Raw genomic sequence first — 22,940 nt, 5'->3', positions numbered from 1 at the left:
AAAACCTTTGGTTGTAAACACATTTTACATTTGAAAGCATTATCATATAGGAAAAATACCGGTTTTGGAGTCACACACTCTAGGTGACCCCTCATCCAAGAGCACAGACTCGTGTTCTCAGCTTAATTTTCTTATTCTGAAATAAAAGTGGGGGTTCCACCGGAAATGTAAAGAAGATAAAAAATGTGGGGGTCAAGGTAAGAGGGACACTTCCTCCCACCTCCAGGATGCTCTAAGTTTTACAGGACACTTGAGTTCTTGATACATACGGTTGCAAAGAACAGGTCATTCACAGGTTTACAGCTGACTCAATTAGCAGCTCAGAGCGCCACCCATTGGTCATAGTCAGAGTCCTCATCTCCCTCTGCAGAAGGCTCCTCTCTGTCGTGTCTGTTCACATCTAAACACCGCACTTCCTGCCTATTCCCAATGAGCAACACCTTTACAAGCTGTCTGCAGCCCCTCCTCATGTTGACACAGCTACCTTCACCATGAAAGACTCCTTCGCACTTGCACAGAAAGTCAGCATGGGAGTAGCCATTAAGCTGTTGCATTTTAATGACTTTGCCAGCTACGCTGCAGGTGACTTCAACTCCCAACTCAGCCATAGATATGTTTGATTCTTTTTCTAACCTTTGAAGAGCAGTCAGTCCAATGAATTCATACTTATCTGAGGGTCACTTATATGGCAACTTCAAATGTCTAGGACCCCACTGAGAACCAAAGATGGACACACAAAAAAAACCATGAAATGTGGTTGAAGGTCTCCAAGAAGGCGAAACACATGTCACCAAACTCATTCACTAAAGTTCATGCAATTGACAAGAGAGGTTCTTCTGCCCCGTTCAAAGACACATATTATCAATATAAATAAATTTCTAAAGTTAGTCATGTTGGATTTTCAGCCATGGCCACTGAGAAGCAGCAAATTAAACAGCAGAAGAAAGTCTATTAGAGGTAGGAGTGGCAGCCATGAGAAGTGACAGCCAAGCATCTGACAGTAAATAGAAAAATGAAAATGCTACATTATCTTAACTAAATCTTTTACGAAAGCAAAATGTGTAATTCATGTAGAAATATTAGTATTAAAATTTGTTGAGGCCAGGTGAGGTGGCTTATGCCTGTAATCTCAGCACTTTAGGAGGCCAAGGTGGGCAGATCACTTTGAGCTCAGGAATTGAAGACCAGCATGGGCAACAAGGCAAAACCCCGTCTCTACAAAAACATACAAAAAATTAGCCAGGTGTACTGGCTCATGCCTGTAATTCTAGCTACTAAGGAGGCTGAGGCAGGAGAATCGCTTGAGCCCAGGAAGTAGAGGTTGCAGTAAGCTGAGACTATGCCACTGCACTCCAGCCTGGGCAACAGAGTGGGATCCTGTCTTAAAAAACAATGACAAAAAAAAATGGTTAAAAAGTGGCCAGAGGCATTAAAAGTATTTGTTTTAGATAAGAAAAATTTACTATGGCCAGGCACAGTGGCTCACACCTGTAATCCCAGCACTTTGGGAGGCCAAGGCGGGCAAATCACTTGAGGTCAGGGGTTCGAGACCAGCCTAGCCAAACCCCATCTCTACTAAAAATACAGAAATTAGCCGGTGTGGTGGCAGGTGCCTGTAATCCCAGCTACACACGGGGCTGAGGCAGGAGAATCACTTGCACCAGGGAGGCAGAGGTTGCAGTGTGCTGAGATCACACCACTGCACTCCAGCCTGGGCAACAGAGCAAGACCCTGTCTCTAAATAAATAAATAAATAAATAAAAGAAAAATTTACTGTGTAGACTTCCTTGTTTCTGAATGATTTTAGGAAAATGAAATATTCCAACAGAATTAAAAAGGGTGCTGACACATCTACGTCCTTCCATGACCAAGGTCTTCAAATGGCCGAGTACTTCAACTCAAAAAGTTGTTGATTTTCCAGTAACCTTTCCCAGCCTGCTCCCTTACACCACACTCTCAATTCCTGGATTCTTAAGAGTATAATGTATGCAACATAAACTTTTCTTTATAGTTCAGGTTCTTCTCTATCGATATCCTTGGTCAAAACGGTGATGCCTGAGGGCAGAGTTGTAGAACTGTATAACCCTCTACAAAGGGGCACCTGGCCAGAACACTGTTGCAGTACTTTTGCCTATTTTGTCCTGGTACATAATATCAAATACAAGTTTGCAAGGTGGCTGGGATTCACAATTTGGAATGTGGCTTTCTTCCCTCAGGGATTTCCCCTTTTACTCAGTTATTTCCCCAAGTCCTCAGTGGAGTGCTCTCCCCTTCGACACTGTCCTAACCCTAGCAGGCTCTGGGTTTATCCAAACTGAGTTTTTAAACAGTCACACCAGGTAGACCAGGCAAGTTTCTCTCACACTTGACCTCGGTTTCCACCATTAGTACTGTCATGTGAAGCAAAGTATGTCAAAAAACGATAATGTGTAACAGATTGCAAGAAAAAATATGAATATGCTTCTGCCTCCCTTGGATTTGCCCTTTTACTGTCATGCACTGGGGTGTGAAGAAGCACAGCTTGGGAGGAATTTGACCTACTCTGTAAAGGTCATGAAGTTTCCAACAGAAAGTGATGACTCATGCTCCATACTTCCTGATATTTCAGAGTGTTCAGGAAAAATGTAATCTAGTCCAGCACACCCTTTCTTTCCAACAGTTTCTTGCCAGTTCACAGTACTTGTGAATTTCACTACAAAGGGAAGTTCAAGATCCAAGGTGAGGGAAATTGCTAATGTGAACAAAAGTTCAAAAGCAGGGCAAGAGGAGGCAGGCCTCTCTGTGCCTTGTGTTTACAAAAGAGGCAGGTTTCATCCAAACACACAGATCTTTCTCGCACAAATATGTGGCTCAGTGTTTTGGCATCTTTCAAAGCAAAGTTTTAGAGGCTGCTTTTCCTCCCCAGTTCTGTACACACACATATGCACGCACACACAAACACCAGCTTTGAAATTGGCTGGTATTGTCTCAGAACTTGAAACGCACCCAGCATTTGACCTTAACTTTCCAACACTTCAGGAAGCAGGAATTCTCACACCCTTAGGCCTCGAGTTAAATGAACCCATGGAAATCTCTTTCCAAGAGATGCTTAATTGTACACACCACATATATATCATTTTCCCTTCTCACTGAAAACATACAAGGTCACACATTCCAAATCTTGACGCAAGTTCCTCATCTAACAATCAAGCAATATGGCTACATAACAAACATACACAACTTGTGAGATCTATTTGCCATCTGCATGTGAACCTAGGAAACAAGAACTGAAGGGCATTCCCTTCTTGGAGCTATAGTGAAACAATTAGCTCCACCTTTTCTTTGTCCTGTGTCATAGCACTCAACATTCAAATTCAAAGAGAGAGACACTTGGCCAAGTGTCAGTCAGTTCTCACTCCTTAGCCTAGGAGAGGCCAAGATTCTTTATCCGAGGAAGCAGCAAAACAGCCTGCAGTAGTCTGCCAAAGAAAAATGAGGGTGCTGCTACCAGAGGTTATGGGAATGTATACTAGGTAGGAAAATCCGCAGGTTAGCTCTGCAAACAAGAAGGTAACAAGATGCCCAAGCTCAGTTCGGATTTTTAGGACATTGGTAAGGCAACAATGAGGAGCCATGGATAACTGGTTGATGTTGTCAGTTTTCCGTCATATAGGATTATGTACTCCAACAGAGAAAATAACTAAAACATAAAAATAAAGGACATAAGACCAACTTCATTACAGCCATGTAATTGGTTCAATTATCTTATTAAGGAATGTAGGAAGAAAGAAAGAGACTTTTCAAGCCTTTGTCCATCCTCTGTCAAAATGAAAATAGAACAAGAAACTCCTGATTCAGAAAATTATAGAATATTTGAATTACAAGGAATCTTTACAGGTCTGGCTCAACTACTCACTCAGTGCAGGAATTTTCTCTATAAGGTCTTGTAGCTTTTGCTTGCAGACATACATTCCATCATTGCACAACTAATGAGCAGAATGACCTTCCTTATATAGAATAAAAATCTGTTTACCCATGAATCCTACATATTGATTCTAGTTCTGCTGACTAGAACTGCACAGAAAAAGAAAAATAATCATTTGCATTTTCACATGACAGCCTTTCCAACGTTTGAATCATGGCCACTACCCTCCTCCAAAAAATAATAACAATAATAATAATAATTGATCCCTCTCGGCTGAACATCTCTAGTTTCTTTCAATGGTTTCTTGTGGTACTTTGCAGACTCTTCGCCATTTTGTACAGCTCTTTTCTATACAGGTACTAGTTATGCAGAAATGAATGCAGTTATATTTTTCTCCTACCTTGTTCCAAAAAGATTTCTGGTGGCTGAGTTCCAGTTTATCAATACTCTTTTAAAAAATATGATGCCCAAAATGAAACACAATACTCCAGAGTCAGAAAGCAAATGTACTATTCAGCATACTTCACAGATAGGCTACCATATGTCACTAAGTGTTTCGGGATCTGCCGTCATTGAGGAGGAGGAAGTACAAGACTGCAGGGGAGTCAAGACAGAGCCCTGGGTTGTGTTCCAGTATCATTCAGTGTGAAATATCCCCTATATAAAGAAAACAACAGATGTAATGGGCTGCTTTTCATACAAAACTCTTCCAACACAGGAATATCTTACCATAGTCACAATCTAATGTTGCCTCACACCCCCTAGGGGAAATTCCCCGGGGATGTGTTAGAAGAGGAAACTGCCTTGAAAAAAATTTTTCAGGCACATTAGAGCTGACAGACATCAGTTCTGATGTCAGGACTGGGTATGTGTAGGATCTAACTATGAACACAGACCAGGTGCGCTCAATGAGCCATCACAGCCTGTCTTGAAAGCCGCCTCCTAGATGCTCCTGGTGCTGAAGATTTTAACTCTCTCTGATTCTGGGGCAAAAAGAGAAAAATGAAGGTTGGGAAGGTAGGAGGTTGTAATCACAAGGATATGAAAAGCACATTTCGCAAGTTCAATACATTCCCTGTGCCTGCTAGAACAAACAACATATAGGAGCCTCCTTTGATTTGCAGTTGATTGTAAACTGTCTGGCTCCCTGTGATTTTACAACTGTTTCAGCTAATTCGGAGATTTAAAAATCCAGCCCAGGGACCATCTTGTGCATTTATGAGGCATCTAAAAGATTACCGGTTCTGAAGCTAGGGGATACCTTACATTTTCCCCCACTCGCAACTCACGTTTCCTCTGTTCCTAAAATATGCACACACAAAGGACATGGATCAGCATGGGGGGGTGGTGTGTGTGTGTGTTTGATAATAGTTTTCTTTTAATTCAAGTGTAATTATTTACTTTCCAATTCTCCTAAGCAATGACAATCAATTCTCTATATTCTGTCTAAAGTCTACTCCTGAACTTTTCATACTTACCATTGAAAATAGTGACACAGTGGTTAGTACTTGTAGAAATGTGACAGTGAACTTTTTTAAGCTGTTTTTGAACTCTGTCTTGTCAAAAGAAAAATAAATGAAAGCCCTGCATGGTGAGTCTAGCTAACACTGACTACATCTTGCTTATGCAAACCCGCACTGGGACTGTAGCATTTCTCCACCAGTAGCACAACCCTGCTAGAGATGAAAGGCGTGTCACACTGGTATTCTGTAGAAGCATGGAAGTTATCTCACACTCATATTTCAAGAGAAGCCTGCCAAAACCAATCCTGTTTGAAAAGCTAGCCTGCAACATAATGTTCACTTTCTTGGGAGGAACTCTACTTCCTATGCAACACAAACTGCTGCATCCCAAAAGCAAACACTGAAATATTTGTAGTATAGAAATCCACCTGTATTTTTATATATGTATGTTAAATGGAAAATAAGTACCATAAGGGCAGGAATTTTTTTCATGGGGGAAGGGTCTGTCTTGTTAACTGATTTATCCCAAGCACCCAGAACAGTGCCTAGTTCACATTTGTTGAATAAATGATATGGCTGAGAATCACTGTCCCAAATCCAGTTCTGAGAAAATACTGCTCCTGGACCCACTATTCTGCTTAGAAACATTAAGAAGTAAACAGTCCTTTGCTGGCAAATGTCAGCATACAGACTAACATAGTGATGGACGTGAAATGAGGAGCCTCCATAGAAGATAATATTTGGATCCACGTACATAGAAAAAGTTGCGTTGATGTTTTACTGACCAAGAAATCGTTTTTCATGTCTTTTGATGTTATACTAAACAAGTTTATGAAGAAAAGACTGGTAGTCCTCACAATCAGGTGTTTTCATCTTCGTGTCTACTAGGAATTTAAACTTTTATAACTTTTATAACTCTCTTAACTCAAGCTATTGCAAGGTATTAAAACAATAGGACAGATGAGTTGAGCCCTGATGCCAATAGACATCTCTAGTAAGATTGAAAAACTGGAATGTGGAGGACTCATTGCCAATAGAGATGTGAGACTGAAACTGCAGGGTAAAGGTGTGGTTGCCAGAAACCAGCAGAGCAGACGGCCTGCAGTCAGGAGGCCAGGCAAAGGGGCAGAGCTCAGAGCAACAGCCCACCAGCTTCTCCATTGCCCACTTTGAAGGATGAAAAAGAGAATGGGCAGGCTCCTTGACAAATATGCTTGGCTGTCCCCTTAGTTCTACTAATTGTTCTGTTTCATTATACGTTCATGCCTGTTTAACAGTTATCAGATCTGGTAGATGGATGAACCAGGAGTGTCTGCATGAAGATCCTGCAGGCAAACATTAGCACTGGTTTTCTAGCCACACGACATTATTTCTGATAGGTATATTAATAACAATAATAACAATAACCATAAAGTATTCATAACCATCTTGTCGATAAGTGACATTTTTTCCTCTAGAAACTTCAAACACCTCATGTTATTATTTGTACATAAGTAAGAATTACAGGTTGAATAATTTACCCATGCTTATTGTTGTCAATAGCAGAGTCAGAAAACCCCATGCTGGTCTATGTCATACACACGTATAGATTCTATTAGATTGCTACGTGGTTTGTTTTGATGGTTTCACAAAAATGCTATAGTGGTGCCATATTTGAAAATGAAAGAAATTAGAAAAATGTCTATTACAGGGTTGTATTTTTTTCCTTCAGACTCAGGCCAAAGATTTAAAGCCTGAGTCAAATATTATTTATTCTCCACTGTACTAATTTTAAGGACTAGCATCTTTGGGTCTAATACCAGTCATATTTAGATTGCCAAGCCCTGATGAGCAAGCCAAAATATATGTGGTGGATCATAGGGAAAAAAATGTTTAGGTACATTGGAATCAACATTAACTGTACTTTAAAAGTGTTAAAAACCAGCTCTGAGACACAGGTTTTCCCAGAGCCAAGATAACATGAAAAGATTTTCATGTACTTGGAGCCACGAGAGAAACAAAGAGCCAAGTTCTGTCATCTGGTACATATTTCCAAGGGGCCGACTAGAGCCCCTGGGACTGACTCCTCAGACCTTTCCCAGGAATGTCTTCTAATGTCCCTAACAGAATTCACAAATGGGACCTTGGGAATCACTCACAATGAGATAACATAGAAACATCTTTGTTTCCAAGTCATCACTTCCTCCAAGTGAAGATGGAAGCTAAGCTTTCCAATTGGAAATTTCCACAAATGATGAGAATGTGTATTTAATGATTATGGCTTTATATTTCATTGACCTTATCCCCATTCAATGTATATAAAAATAAAAAAGAAGCTTAAATTCAACCAAATTAACTCTGCTTTTTAGACCTCTTTCATTTTTTAGTAGCTATAAATATTATAGGTGAAGATTATGATACTATGCCAACATCCTCTTCAGGGATGTGAACACTGGGAAAGGGGTACAAAAAGCTGTCTCTGTGGAGCCGTGGAAAGAGTGTAGACCAGGAGGCAGGAGGGGTGACTCTGGCCCAACCTCCCAGCTCACTGGTTGTATGATGTAGGGCAAGTCATATAACAGTTTTTTGCCTGTTTCATCATCTGTAAAATGAAAGGGCTGAATAATAATGATGGTGACAATAATAATAAAGGTAGCAATAATAATAGACAGGTAGGAGAGCTTGGTAGTGATCATTTAATCCTTTCAACATCCCTGTGATTTAAAATAATTGTCTCCATTGTATAGTTGAGAAAACAGGCTCAGATATAGTAATTTCCTTAGCTCAATGGCAAATAGAGGTGAACTTACTGAGAAATTAATAAAGTTTAAGCTTCTGAGGCCCTTATTTGCATAAGCCCCCTTCCAAGACTCTGTACCTAACTTTATATTCTCTATCTTAAAGAGGGTTTCTAAAATTGTCTAAGTTCTAGGCCCCATAAAAATTGGATTTGCCCCTAATGCAAGCAAGAGATGAAGCTGGAATTCAAATGCAAGTGATCCAATGCGAAAGCCTGAAATCCTACTCCCTCTACTGAACTTGCTCCCTTTCAAAGTTTCCTTTGTTCCTCATAGCTCTCTAAGCTATCTATTGTGGACTCAACTATGTCCTCTCTAACTTCACATGTTGAAGCCTAAATCCCCAATGTGACTGTATTTGGAGATTGGGCCTACAAGGATAATAAGGCTGAACAAGGTCCTAATCATTTAACCTTAAGTGGAGTCCTATTCTAATAGGACTGGTGTCCTTATAAGAAGAGGAAGAAAGAGCATAGCTTTCTCCCTGTGTGTGCACCAAGGAAAGGCCGCAAGAGGACAGAGTGAGAAGGAGGCCGTCTAAAAGTCAGGAAGAGACCTTCACTGGAAACAGGATTTGCTGGCACCTTGATCGTGGACTTCTAGCCTCCAGAACTGTGAGAAAATAAATATCTGTTTTTAAGCCACCCAGCATGTAGTATTTTGTTATGGCAGCTAGAGTAGCCTAATACGCTATCCTATGCCTGCCTCATCCCTGTAGTTTCCTATATCTCAAATAATAGGAGTGCCTACATTTCCTTTACAGGGTCATTCCACAAAGTAGTATCCTAGCTATAGTCACGAAAACATTTTTCTGAACTTAACTTTGTATTATTTCTCCTAGAAATTAAAATGCCTTCCTTCTCTCTGGTTTTGAGGAAACAGTGGAATATTAAATTTCCAGTGACAGACAGCAAAAGTCCAAGTTCTAATATCAATTAATCCTGATTTGCCAATGATAAACTGGGCTTTCATGTGCAAGTATCCTCAGGTTTAACAACTTTATCTGCATACGACTGTTGGTTAGAAATATTAATCAAGACTATACTACAGAAACTTTGCTAATACGATACAAAAAATACTACTTGATTCCTCTTTACACTGTGTAATAGTCACAAGTCCCTCAGTAAGAAAAGTGAATTAAGTGGACAATCCAATCACAAGATTGTTTTGAACTCAATATAGGATACTAAACATACATCTGAACACAACCAATAGTTTATTTACATTTCTCACTGATTCCTCAGTTCTTATTTATTTAATTGACATTTACTCATTCATTCACTCATTCATTCACAAATATGTGTTTAAATACCTTCTGTCATTTAAATGGGCTACAACAGTGGGTAGGCAGAATTATAAGGTGGCCTCCAGGATCCCCACCTCTGGTCTACCTGCCCTGTATAATCCTCACCCCTCGAGTATGGTGACACCTGTGAATATGATGCTATCACTCCTCTGATTACATTACATTAAGTAGCAAAGGTGAAGATACTTTGCAAATGTAATTAAGGTCTCTAATCAGTTGACTCTGAGTTAATTACAAGGAGATTATCCTGGGTGTGTTTGACCTAATTAGGCAAACCCCTAAAAGAGGGTCTAGAGATCAGAGACTCTCCTGCTGGCCTTGAAGAAATAAACTGCCATGTTGTGAGAACGTCTCATGTCTAGACCCTTGGGCAGTCTCTAGGAACTGAGAGCACTCTCCCTCATCCTGATTTACAGCCAGCAAGAAAAAGAGGGTGTTAGTTCTATAGCCACAAGAAGTTGAAATGTGCCAACATCCTGAATGACCTCAAAAGAGGACTCCAAGTCTTAGATGAGACTGCAGCCTAGCCAATACCTTGATATCTGCCTGGTGAAATTTTGAGCTAACCCTAGTGAAACCCAGCAAATCTAACCCTGGACTCCTGACTCACAGAAACTGTGAGACAATAACTGTGTGTTGTTTTAAACTGCTAAGTTTATGCTAATTCGTTACAAATAATAGAAACATAATACAGACCATGAAAAATATAAACAAAGTCCCTGCCTTCCTGGAGCTTTAGATCTCGTGAGTGACACAGGCAAAGAGCAGCTCACAAACAGTATTATTTCAATTACACGGTGATATGTGAAGAATATGCAACAGGGTGCTCAGGGAGAGAAAGACTGAGGATGGCACCCCTATAAGGTAGGATGGTCAGGGAAGACTAGCTGAATAATGAGGGAGAAAAAAGCCAGCCATGTGAGAATAAATAGGAAGAACTCCAGGCAGAGAAAACAGCAAGGGAGATGCCTTCAGTGGCACTGGCTATATCATTACAAAATTAACTCCAAGAACCACATGGAGACACAGATACATAAGCTCATTTATTCTCCGAATGTTTAATTTAATATAAATGTATAACTGCCTAAAAAGTATGTTTCAGTAGAGTGGGTCCCATTGGACATTAATCAGTTTAAGTGCCGTTAGCAAAAGTTCTAATTATAGTAGCCTTTTAAATTTGGCTTTTTTTCAACCTTTGCCAGGTGGAAATGTGCCTTATAGGACACATACTTAGCACATAATGGAAATTCAAAAAGACAGTTATTGAAATGAATGCTGCAACTTTATTTAAAGTTTCATGTTTGTTTGATTCTTTTAGGGTAGAATGTTGTCCCCTGTTAGGAAGACATAAAGACAAAGAGCAATTAAATTGTAATCTATCCAAGACCTCTGATGTATAAGTCAAGATCTCAATGATTAAATATACAGTAGAAAGACTGTATGAAGAGAATACATGCAAAAAGAGGCGTAGGTAATTTTGGCTAGCTGACTAGTATTTATTGAGCTGTATGTAATAGGCACTGTGTGGTGTCATTAAATCCACAAAACATTAACACCACAATAAGTATTATTATTAGCACAGTTTTATTTAATAAAAAAAGTGAGGCTTCAAAAGATTAAGTAATTTTCTCAATATTATACAACTAGAATAATAAGCTGGAACTTGAATCTAGGTAATTGACTCTAAATCCCAGCCTGTAAACCACTAGCTATAAGATGATTGCAATGATGACTAAAACGCATTGAGTTTTTAACCACATGAAAGGCATTAGACCAAGCACATTACATGTAAAACTAATTTAACCCTCAGACAAACCCCATGAGGTAGGTACTCTTAATGTTTCTCATTTTATGACTCATTTTATAGCTAAATCTCAAAGAGGTTAAGAGACTTGCACAAGATCACTTAACCTTTGTAAGGCTTAGTCCCTTTATCCTAAAATGGGGCTTCAATACATGGACCTTTTCCCAGACAGTCTGGCACCACAGCCCACACTCAACCAGCACATGACACTGCTGCACTGGTATCAAACCTATGATCCAAAATAAAATAATACTTACTCCAAAACATACATGGCATATATTCTGTTCCTCATTACTCTGGCGTCAAGTTTACATAGCTAAACTATGTAACGTACATTTGGACATTTTAACGGCATCATTAATATAATTCATTTTAGTTGCCTTTTTTCCTTTCCTCTGGACTGTCTAGTTATCTTCCATTGCTTGGCCAGTGGCCAGGGCTGGAGTAAGATGTTCTCTCCCGTCTCTACCCAAATCTCAAATTTGATTAGTAACTAAAATCTTATGCTCTGCAATTGAGGCTAAAAAAAATTAATTAAAATGAGTGCAAATTGCTTGTCTACATAATAACCTATTGTAATAAGTATTTTGTAAAAGTGGGGCTAATAAGACCAGGGGACTTCCTTGCTTTGTAAAAATAAGACCAAAGTGACTTCTAAATCCAAACAAAGTAGAGAATATTTCTCAAACTAAACAAGGTGACAAGGGTGTATCCTAAGGATGGAATTACAGCTAACATATAGAAAGTTTGTATTTAATCAATTGTATTGTAACCTATCCAGGGCAACAAATGTGCACCAGAAGGGATATGGTCTGTGTGGAATCTAGAAAAGGAGATCCAAAAAGGAAACACCTGTCAGTGTTTATTCAGCTACATCCTGGGAAGAGAGGACTCTGAGTCTACAGCAGTGTTTTTCAAATTGTGGGTTGTGACTCATTAGTAGGTCATGAAATCAAATTATTGGATAGCAACTGACATTTTTAACAAGCAAAATGAAATAGATCAGAGTACATTGAATGAGGTAAGATTAAGTATTGTTTTGTGAAACTTCTGTTTCTATTATAAATATTTACATATTCATGTATGTCTGAGTGTGCATGTACTTTTTGATATGATAATGCATTTCTCTCTGTGGATGAATAAATGAAAAACATTGGTAGACAAATCTTATTTAAGTTTTCTAAGCCAGGGGTTCTCAGACTTTGGGATTTCATGAAACCATAAATCACACTCCAAAAAAGGAAAAATTGGGACCTGATAGGGTCGCCAGTATTCTTATTCTGTAAAGTTAAAAGTAATTTTTAAAAAATTGTACTATAATGTCTTAAAATCAACATTTTGACATCAATAATAACAATGACATAATCAAAAATAAAGCACACTCTTCTAAATTAAATACATTTAGTTTTATGCTAAGTCCACTGTATTGCCCTTATTTTTTTCATTTCTCTACAGATTCATGAAACCCCCCATGGCAAGGCATAATGTACCAAAAACATGAAAGATCAGTACATATAGTTACCCACACCTCAATAAAACATTTCTCAGGAATATCAATTTTCTTTTATGCCATCTCAGCATTTACTAGGCTTCCAAAATGGCCACTGTGGTTTGTTATACCAAGTAGCTCTCTCTTTATTAATTAATACACAGATACTTGGATTCATATAATTGCTCTCCTGTGAGTTTCAATAGAGTGAGTTAATTTTCCCCAAATGTTATCTAACAGTGAGTGGATAAGATTACATTTCTGGACCTACATACTGGAGATTTTAGACCATGCGACTCTGGGAGGCAGAGTCAAAGATCAGCTCACAACTATTCCTGCCATTATGAATACCAGTGTGATTAGCTCAAAAAGCTGAGCCCAGAATTTCACATGGCGTTTCCCATGTTTCGAATGCTCTTCAAGAAAACCACCCGGTAGCTCCTTGCTCCTGCCTGCTCCTGCATCTAGACTGCTTCCTCTTTCAGGATTTCTTTTAAACTTTTGCCATCTCGGCTTCTCCTTAGTTCTTGCCTGGATCTGACCTCCTTCCTACCTGAGCAATAGCTAAGCTTGCACAGACACTGTGAGGAACTCTCCCGACCACTTTGTTTTACTTCCATCTTCCAACTGCTATCAATATATTTGTGTCCAAAAAGAGCCTCCAGAAACTCATCAGTCATGTCCCTTACTATGTCATGATATATGACAGCCTGAAGCAGCTAGCTGGTCTCCCTTTATGATTTGATTTTATCGACAACTTTTTAGGGATAACAGTTCTAGATCTGACTGTCAACAAGTTGCACCATTTCTAGCACATAAGAACCTGAGTGAGACAGCATTCATTCAGACTCCACTAATTCGTAACGAACTTTTGAAAATTAGAACCATATTGGACTTGAGTTTACCTCTGAACTATTTATATGAAGGGGGTCACTAAACAAATTAGCAGCATGAACAAAATTTAAAGAGCTTGATTAGCCATTTTGTTTCAAACATATTAACACATAAATTTTATGCATTCCAAAGGAGAGTCCTCATGAATCCAAATTTATCTATTCATTAAAAGAAGATTCCAGTAGCACTTACACTTAGAAATGCCTTTCTAGCAATTAGTTCAACTTACCACATATACTTGAAAATAATATAATTACATTGCATTTTTTGAAAGAAAGATCCTATAATTCAGATAATATTTTTCTCTAACTTAGATCAGGCTCCCTCCCATTTAAACTCAATTAGTTCAATCGTATGTTCGGGATATTTACACTCATTTACTCTACTGACATTACCCTCTCTCTGCCCTGATTCCTTTAAAGGTCAATCCCTGAACTGGAAAAACTCGATCTTCCCACGTTTTCATTTCTCTTACACCCTGCAGAGGAGTGAAATTAGCAGCGAAAGATGGACATGCCTAATCACCATAGTAGACTGTGGTTCTAAGTAGCTGCTGCAATGAACTATATCCGCTAGCTACAGTGTCCAAAATGCAGGCCAAATACATCTTTCCCTGAAGGGCTCTTCCATTATAGGTTAACGTTATCTTTCATAATACTTGGAAACTTCGAAATTTATTCATTGCCTCCTTTGTGCTCCTAGAACTTTGGTTTTTTTTATTGTAATGCTTAACTCTGTCCTTTTCTCTCACTGGCCGTATATTTCATTAACAGCTTCTCCATGCCTTTAATTTGTATTTTCCTCAACTTCACCCTCATGTCCTATTCAAGGGTCTTAAATGCAGGAAACAATTAATAACTGTTTGTTGAATTGAATTAGATCATGCAGTGAAACCTTTCATATTATAAATAACGAAAGCCAGTGCCCACAAGGTTGAGTGTTCAATGTCATCCAGTTAATGTCACAGCCAAAAATCTAGTTCAGGTCTTTTGATTTCTCAGTCCACTGAAACACTACACTTTGTCAAACTACCTCGACTGTGAGAAGAGGTGAAATCTAGTGACCAAAAAATGCTGTATTGTTTCTGCTTTTAGAGTTGAGAATGTGAGACAATACTAACAAAATTACTCTGCAAAATAATGTGTTAAAGTGTTCATTAAATTATAAAATAGTATCACTGGAAAAGGCCTCCAAAATCAGAGACCAGTTTTACAAATGAGGAAAGTAAGCCCTAAAGACACGAAATTCCTTTCGCATTATAATAAATTCCATCATGTTTTGTGTTAATCAGCCCTGATATGATGACTGTGCCTGTGCAACAGCCCATAATTGTTTTAGGAGGAGATACTGAAAATATGTTTTAATAAAGCAGTCAGCTACATGAGGACAGTCAGCCAAACCCTTAGTCCCTCTGCTTTTGTCACCTCTGCTTGTTACCTGGATTTCTGGCTCTCTCAATATTTATTTTTTTTTTCAATTGGAATAGAGCCATTGCTTCCACTAAGACAATAGTTCTTTGAAGCCAACAAATGTGAGCCCAGAGGGAAAGGAATTTGGAATCACACATTTTTAACATTCAAAGATAATTCAAGATATTTCAAGTACTTCCTAAGTGTAAACCACCAGGCAAATGCTTCTAGCTGCCACCATTATTCACCTACAAAAATATTTTATTGCTGAATCAAGTTGCATTGCCAAAATATTTTTGATACAAAGTTATTTATAAGCAGTGGGTTCTATCCAGATAGCCGTGATTTAACCAGGAATCCTAAATTTTAATATGAATATGTAGTAATTACAGAAAAATGACAATAGGTAATTCATAAAAATACATTATATGACTATTCATTAACTCAAAAAAAAGCAGAATGAGAGGAAATGGTTTTATATTGCTAAGATAAGGATTTAAATTATCTATGAAGAACTTCCTGACATATAACAGACTTGGTTAGCAAAATGGTTTTAGAATTTCCTTCTCTAAAGCTTTCAAATTAATATAACTTTCTTTTCAGACAGGGTAACACATTTCTGTTGTTGTCCTTGGCTTTTATGGGCTTGTTTGTTTTAATAGAGGACAAAATTGTATGACTTCTTGACATCCATCTATCATGAAACTTCAAAGAACAAATTCACAAAATAGACCTCAAAATTAACAATTTCAAAATAAGGCTTATTAACGCTGAAACATGTGACCAAAGAAATCTCTAAAATCTCCTTCATAGGAGAGATTTAAGATTCAATAAACAGCAGTTAGGTGTCATGAGACAGGGAAAGGAAAACTGAGGAAAAGGGTGGAAACACTGCCTCTAGCCAGGGAAGGAAGAGCATATTATACCTATCTGCTCATCTTGCTGTTCTTTGCAGAGGCCTAGACTCCCCCTAAGCATCAATTTGGTCATGGAAAAACAATAGATACCCGCCCATTTCCTTCAAGCATTATTTTCCAAGGTTTTACAGTATCTCAAGACATCATACATGAAAAATGCTGTATTATAAGAAAAGCATTATTACTAAATCATCCTTTTAATTTAAAGCTCTTTGCCTCAATTCCTGTTTGCTTTAGGGGTCTGCAATGAAAAACAAAAACTAAGGGTTATTGTGATATTAAGTGTTTCCTGAAACTAAAAAAGGACAACTTCAACACTTCATTAGGTATTGCCTTGTATTGTCTTCTAATTGTTTCTTGTGCGTAAATCTTCCTCTTCCTGTAAGACTCTGAACCTCTCCAGGATGAAGATGTTGATTTATATTTATTTCATATTGTCTAAAAGTCTAAGTCTGTGCTGAGCGTATAGCAACTCACTTAATGCAGTTGATTAACTTATGTGTAAGAAAGGCCAAGGCACTCCCATATATTTCCCCAAGGTATGCCACGTAGTACTGTGTGAATGAACAGGGCAGATAGAGACAGCAGAAAAGGTATTAATTTTTACTATGGCGTATGCAATACAAGATATCAACATATTTTTGAAAAGAAATAAAGTCACACCTTCAAAGCCATGAGGCTGAACTAAATGGTTATATTAGTAAGGGTTTTTATTTAATTTATGTATTTAACACATGTGCTGCTTACCTGTTCCAGGCACTGGTCTAAATATTTCACAAATATTAACTCATTTAATCTCTGTAACAACCCATAATAGTAAGAATTATTATTGTCCTCATTTTATAATAAGAACCTGGGGCCTACAAAGGAAAAGCAATTTGTCCAAGGTCATACAACCTTGCTGGAATCAGAAACTGGGAAATCTGGTTTGAGAGTCCATGCTCTTAACTGTTACTCTGTTTACCAAGGGCAATGAGAAAAGGTGGCGGGAGAGAGAGGTGAGGGGACAAGAGTGAGAGAACAGGAAGAGCTACCATCTTCAATCATTAAGTCAATGGTTTCTATTTCTGTGCCGAGAGTCAGCTTTTGACATCTCCTTAAAAAAAAAAAAAAATACGGGGGAAAGAAGGTAAGAATCAACAGGGCACACAACTAATTATTTGAAGGGCAGCATTTGGAAGGGGCCCATATCACTTTTCACATCTATTGAACAGAATTCAGTAAAATATCCACACCCAGCTCAAAGAAAGGTTGGGAAATGTTGTCTTTAGCTGGATGACCATGTGCCCAACTAAAACTATATCACCATGTTAAAAATGACAAATTACTACAGAAGAAAGCCCTTTCTTCTCATCCAGATTCCTGCAACATATCTCTGCTTAAATGGTCCTGGCTCAAAGAGGACTTCCTTGACCACCCTAAAAGAGCATCCTCATCATTCTCAGGCCCCTTACTCTGCTTTAGTTTTGTTCCTAGTGTTTATCATTATCTGATATTACGTTGTCTTTTATTTATTATCTGTTTCCAATCTCACACCCCTCCCCCTGACAAAAATATATGGTCCGTAAGAACAGGGGCTTTGTCTCTTGTTCACTGCTGTATTCCCAGCACTTAATAGTTACTCAATAATATTTGTTAAATGAATGAATTATGAAGGAACAATGTTCTAATACGTCTTCCTGCCTGTGTTCTTGACAAAAACAAAAAAAAAGTAAAAAAGAGTTAAGTGGCACCAGAGCACCAGAATTCTTCTTAGAAAGGGAGAAAACTTTCTTTTATGATAATAATAACATATCTTCTTGGGGTAGAAGATAAAACCTAATGTCCAGTGTTTGAGTAATATTTCTTTTCATGATATAGAGAGTGGATGCAGGTAAGGAGAAAACAGAATAAAGAAAACCAGGAGGAGAAAAACGAGCAAGATGTCAGAAATCTTCCTAACTGTGACTCTTAAAGTTCATTAACATCTACTACACTTATACTTTATGTGAGTGGATTGTATGATACTTAAAGAAGGGGTTGGAATTTACAACCAGACAGTTATGGAGAAGTACAGATATGGCACATAGAGAAACACTTATTTAAACCCAAGAGCCAGAGAAGGCCTTGAGAATGTAAGCTCCTCTAGAGTTTCCTAAAATCTTGGAGTTCCTAAATGACAGCACATGGGAAGTGGGTAAAATTTACCTTATATGTAAACACTATACATTATTTATGCTTCATCACTCATTTATGTAGGATTTCCTTATACATTTCTCTACTTCTTACTGACATAATTGATACACAAGGACTTTGGTTGGAAGAGATTCGAATCATATAATCATGTGCTTTTCATCACTAATATTTCTAGTGAAAGTAAACACTTGATTCATCTTCATTGCCTTAGAAAAAGATAAGGCAAGACGTTCAGGCATTCTGCAAACTGCACCCTCACTTTCTATCCATACCCACTGCAGGACTCAATGACTCGATATAGAGTTTGCCCAGATAGGGTCAGATGATCTTTCAACTCCACCTTCCTTTCTGCATAATTCATTTTATCCTGGTAATATGCTTTTTTCCTACCATCTTTGGTATTAAGCCCAGTGTTAAGTTTTTCTTAAGGTGAGAATAATCACACAAAGTCCTTTATTTTGCTTTATAACACTACCTTAGCAGTTAAGTTTTGGAAACAGTAGTATGTATAAAACATATTAGATAGAGGGGTTCTAGGAACAAACCTAGACTACTAACAATAATTATTTTAAAATTACATTTTCATTGCGAACTACAGTTCCCAGTTATCTACTGTTGCATTAAAAAATCACCCCAAAACTCGATGACATAAAACATATGGATGTGTCATCACGTGGTTTTTCTTTCTTTCCATATGGTGAATATACAACCCTAAGACTGCCTCCTGTTCAAGAGGAAACCCAGCCTTTGAAAGGCTTTTGAACTCCAACATAGGGGACAGGGGAAAAGATATATGGAGTAGGCTGCTTAGCTTTCTTTGTTTCTTTAGCCACTGGGGAAAGGGGCTTTCTTTTCCGTGGGATCCTCATTCCGGGTCCCCTATTGCTGTCAGACCAAGAGTGCCCAGATTACTTTATGGACCCACATGGAAAAGGTCAACAGAAGAGACCACTGAGCTGCCTCTGGTCTAGGAATTACGGGCTAGTGGTTCAGAATAGGAAATGCTCCTCATCACTGGCCATCAGAGAAATGCAAATCAAAACCACAGTGAGATACCATCTCACACCAGTTAGAATGGCCATCATTAAAAAATCAGGAAACAACAGGTGCTGGAGAGGATGTGGAGAAATAGGAACACTTTTACACTGTTGGTGGGACTGTAAACTAGTTCAACCATTGTGGAAGTCAGTGTGGCGATTCCTCAGGGATCTAGAACTAGAAATACCATTTGACCCAGCCATCCCATTACTGGGTATATACCCAAAGGACTATAAATCATGCTGCTATAAAGACACATGCACACGTATGTTTATTGCGGCACTATTCACAATAGCAAAGAGTTGGAACCAACCCGAATGTCCAACAACGATAGACTGGATTAAGAAAATGTGGCACATATACACCATGGAATACTATGCAGCCATAAAAAATGATGAGTTCGTGTCCTTTGTAGGGACATGGATGAAACTGGAAACCATCATTCTCAGTAAACTATCGCAAGGACAAAAAACCAAACACCACATGTTCTCACTCATAGGTGGGAATTGAACAATGAGAACTCATGGACACAGGAAGGGGAACATCACCCTCCGGGGACTGTTGTGGGGTGGGGGGAGGGGGGAGGGACAGCATTAGGAGATACACCTAATGCTAAATGATGAGTTAATGGGTGCAGGAAATCAACATGGCACATGGATACATATGTAACAAACCTGCACATTGTGCACATGTACCCTAAAACCCTAAAGTATAATAAAAAAATAAATAAATAAAAAAAATAATAAATAAAAAAAAAAAAAAAAAGAAATTGGGACCAATTCCTTAACTGATAATAAAGTAGGTATTTTCCTGGAATGACTTCTGTGCTTCTGTGACTTAAACCTCTGAGGTTAACTGGTGTTCGGGGGAGCTGTTGATCAGCTGGAGGATTCTGAGTCCTAACCATACCCTGTCATGACTAAAGCCTTCATGCTCCTAGACTCCAGCAGAGCTAATCATTCCCTCTCTATGCCCACACCTGTACATCTATCCCCAGGATTTGTCTACCTACCTATCCTCCTAAGGTGGGAGATATTAAAGGGTAACAAATACGCATCATTCATCTTTGCATCCCCAGTGCCTAGCACTTATTCCCCACCAGCCAAGTGACCCCTCTCTACATCTTACTGCTGTACAGATTCTTCTTAAACACATCACCTTCACGTATTCAAAAACCTCCAGTGCCTATCTGTCACTGTATCAAGTCTAAACTCCACTACGTAATTTCCAAGAAACTTCATAATATGTGGTAGGTAGAATTAATTTTTTTAAGCATTTCTTTCAAGAACTGACTGCTGAAATTCACTGATTTCTCTCAGACAGAAAGAAGACTTAATTTAGGACAACTAAATGGTAAGTTTGGCTGCTCAGTGTTACCTCGATTTCTAACTCATCAACAGTGCGTTCTTTAGTCGTCTTTGCTTTTCCTTTATATGAACCGTTGCTGCCCTTACAGTCTGTATCAGTCTATTACTTAGTTTCAGGCCATCTTGTACGTTCCCATTACATAGCTTCTTCTAGCTCCCGTGATTGTAAGGTTGTCCCACAAAACAAATTGCATCACAGCATGAAACTATTCACTAATGAATTGATCACTTTTAAATATAATTTCTAAAGGATATATGCCAAATTCATTAAAATGATTACCTGACAAGAGAGGGAAGGGAATAAAATAGAAATGGTGATCAAAAGGGGCTCCACTTTATCTGTGATCGCCTTTTAAAAGAACAATCTATTCACGTGGTGATTGTTTTCAAAGATGACTACAACCATCTCTCCCAAGCAGCTCACCCTTTTGTCGTGGGACATTACTGCTTCTCTCTCTTAAAGAGGTGGAGTCTATTTCCACCCCTTGAATCTGACCTTGGCCTATGACCTACTTGGACCACAGCATGCAGAAGTGACAAGGGGAGAGTTCCAGAGATACCCAGCAGCCTTAAGACACCCTGCAGCTTTGCTTCTACTCTCTTAGAACCCTGAAGTACCATGTAAAAAAGTTTAACTTCCCTACTAGGGAGATCAGATGGAGAGGCCCCGGAGGCTGAAAAACGGAAAAGAGAGAAATCCAATATCCTAGTTGCCCCAGCTGAGGAGGCAGACATGTGAGTGAGTCCATCTCAGATTCCTCAGCTCAAACTACAGATGAATGCATATGCCTAGCAGAAATGATCCATTCTAGTTGAGCCCTGACTAGCCAACCACAGAATCATGAGTAAATAAAATATTATTTTAAGCCACTGAGTTTCATGCTGGTATGTTACACAGCAACAGATGACTGATATTACTTGTGTTATTCAAAATATATATTTTAAAAATAAATAAGCCCACATGCAAACCTCTCCCTCTATTTAACAACTAGCCTCTTTCCTTTTCCCACCTCACACCCCATCTCTTTAATGTCTCTATTCATCTAGCTGATTATACAATATCCAACAATGCAATGCAAAATCAGCGCAAATCAATGCAAAATCAGGGTGAAGTGATTATAATGTGAAATCACAAATTTTGCAAAATATGTGGGAAATCATGAAGTTGATGAAGGTAATGTTAGAGAAGCCCTTGAATCATGGGCAACTCCTCTGGCAAATGAGAATCTGCAGCTGGAATAGTTAACATTAACATTTGAAGAAGAACAAATCTACGCGGATGATGGCACAATAAGTGCTTCAAAAAGAAATGATTTGAATGTCAAAATTTAAGAGAGGCTCTTGGAAAATTGATGAAGCCCTCAAATATTTTTGAAATAGTGACACTCTATGATTTGCCCACAAAAGTCAAATGCAAAAGGACGTCATGTCATGATACCACATAATTTTGTTAGAAAATTATGCTTCTTAAAATCAACACTTGATCCATCCTTTATTCTAATATTTAACACATTTTTGACCAACTAAATTTTATTAAATATAAGGGAAATTAATTTTAATAATGTTCTTACTTTTTTAAAAGATAACATCTCAACCAAACCTTCTTTTCACCTTTTTTGGTCTCTGTTTTTAAAGCATTTGCTTTAAGTGGGTTTTGGTGGTACCAATTATCTGAAGAAATTGAAGGCCTCTGTAAATATCTTTAGTTCATCTTCCTAACTGGCAGCTATACTCATTGAGAGCAGGGTCTCGATCGTGCTTTGCCAATGTCTTCTGGATAGTGCTTCATGCATGTAGCAGAAGGCAGAGATTCAACCAACGTGATAACCAATGGCCTGCTGATTGATTGGCTTACATGTAGGTGTTACTATTGACAAATGGCATTGTTCCATTATCAATCCCTGACCTGGTATGAAATGGCATTTGTTCTTCTCAAAATTGTTCATAGAAGGCCTATTACAAACTTCCTGCTGAAAGCACTTTCAAAGGCTGGATACGTTTAAAATCAACTCAAGCATATAAAGCCATTTTAGGAAATAAGCCCCACATCCCAAGGGTTCAGCTGAGGAGGGTCACATTTGAGAACAGGTGTGCCACATCACTGAGCAGGAATTTTAAAATGTCAAACATTAGAACCACTTGAGAAACTCCAACTCGGCCTGCCAACAGACACTTCTGGGCACGTGTCAATAAATGCCTTGCAGAGATGGGCATTTGAGAAAGTCTCTCCTCACCAACTCAAAGTTAGTTAAAACAAATCATCATGGTAGGTTCTTAAAAAGACCACATTTTATTTTTCCTCTCTCAGTCTCACTTCTTGAAAAAAGCAATCATTTTTTAAATGTGGTCATTCAAAAAGTTTCCGTATATTACACAACAGTCATAACAGCAGCATTA

The sequence above is a fragment of the Symphalangus syndactylus genome, chromosome 8 (genome assembly GCF_028878055.3).
Source record: "Symphalangus syndactylus isolate Jambi chromosome 8, NHGRI_mSymSyn1-v2.1_pri, whole genome shotgun sequence".
Lineage (NCBI taxonomy): Eukaryota > Metazoa > Chordata > Mammalia > Primates > Hylobatidae > Symphalangus > Symphalangus syndactylus.
The sequence above is the reverse complement of the archived record's forward strand: the minus strand, read 5'-3'. Positions refer to the sequence as shown.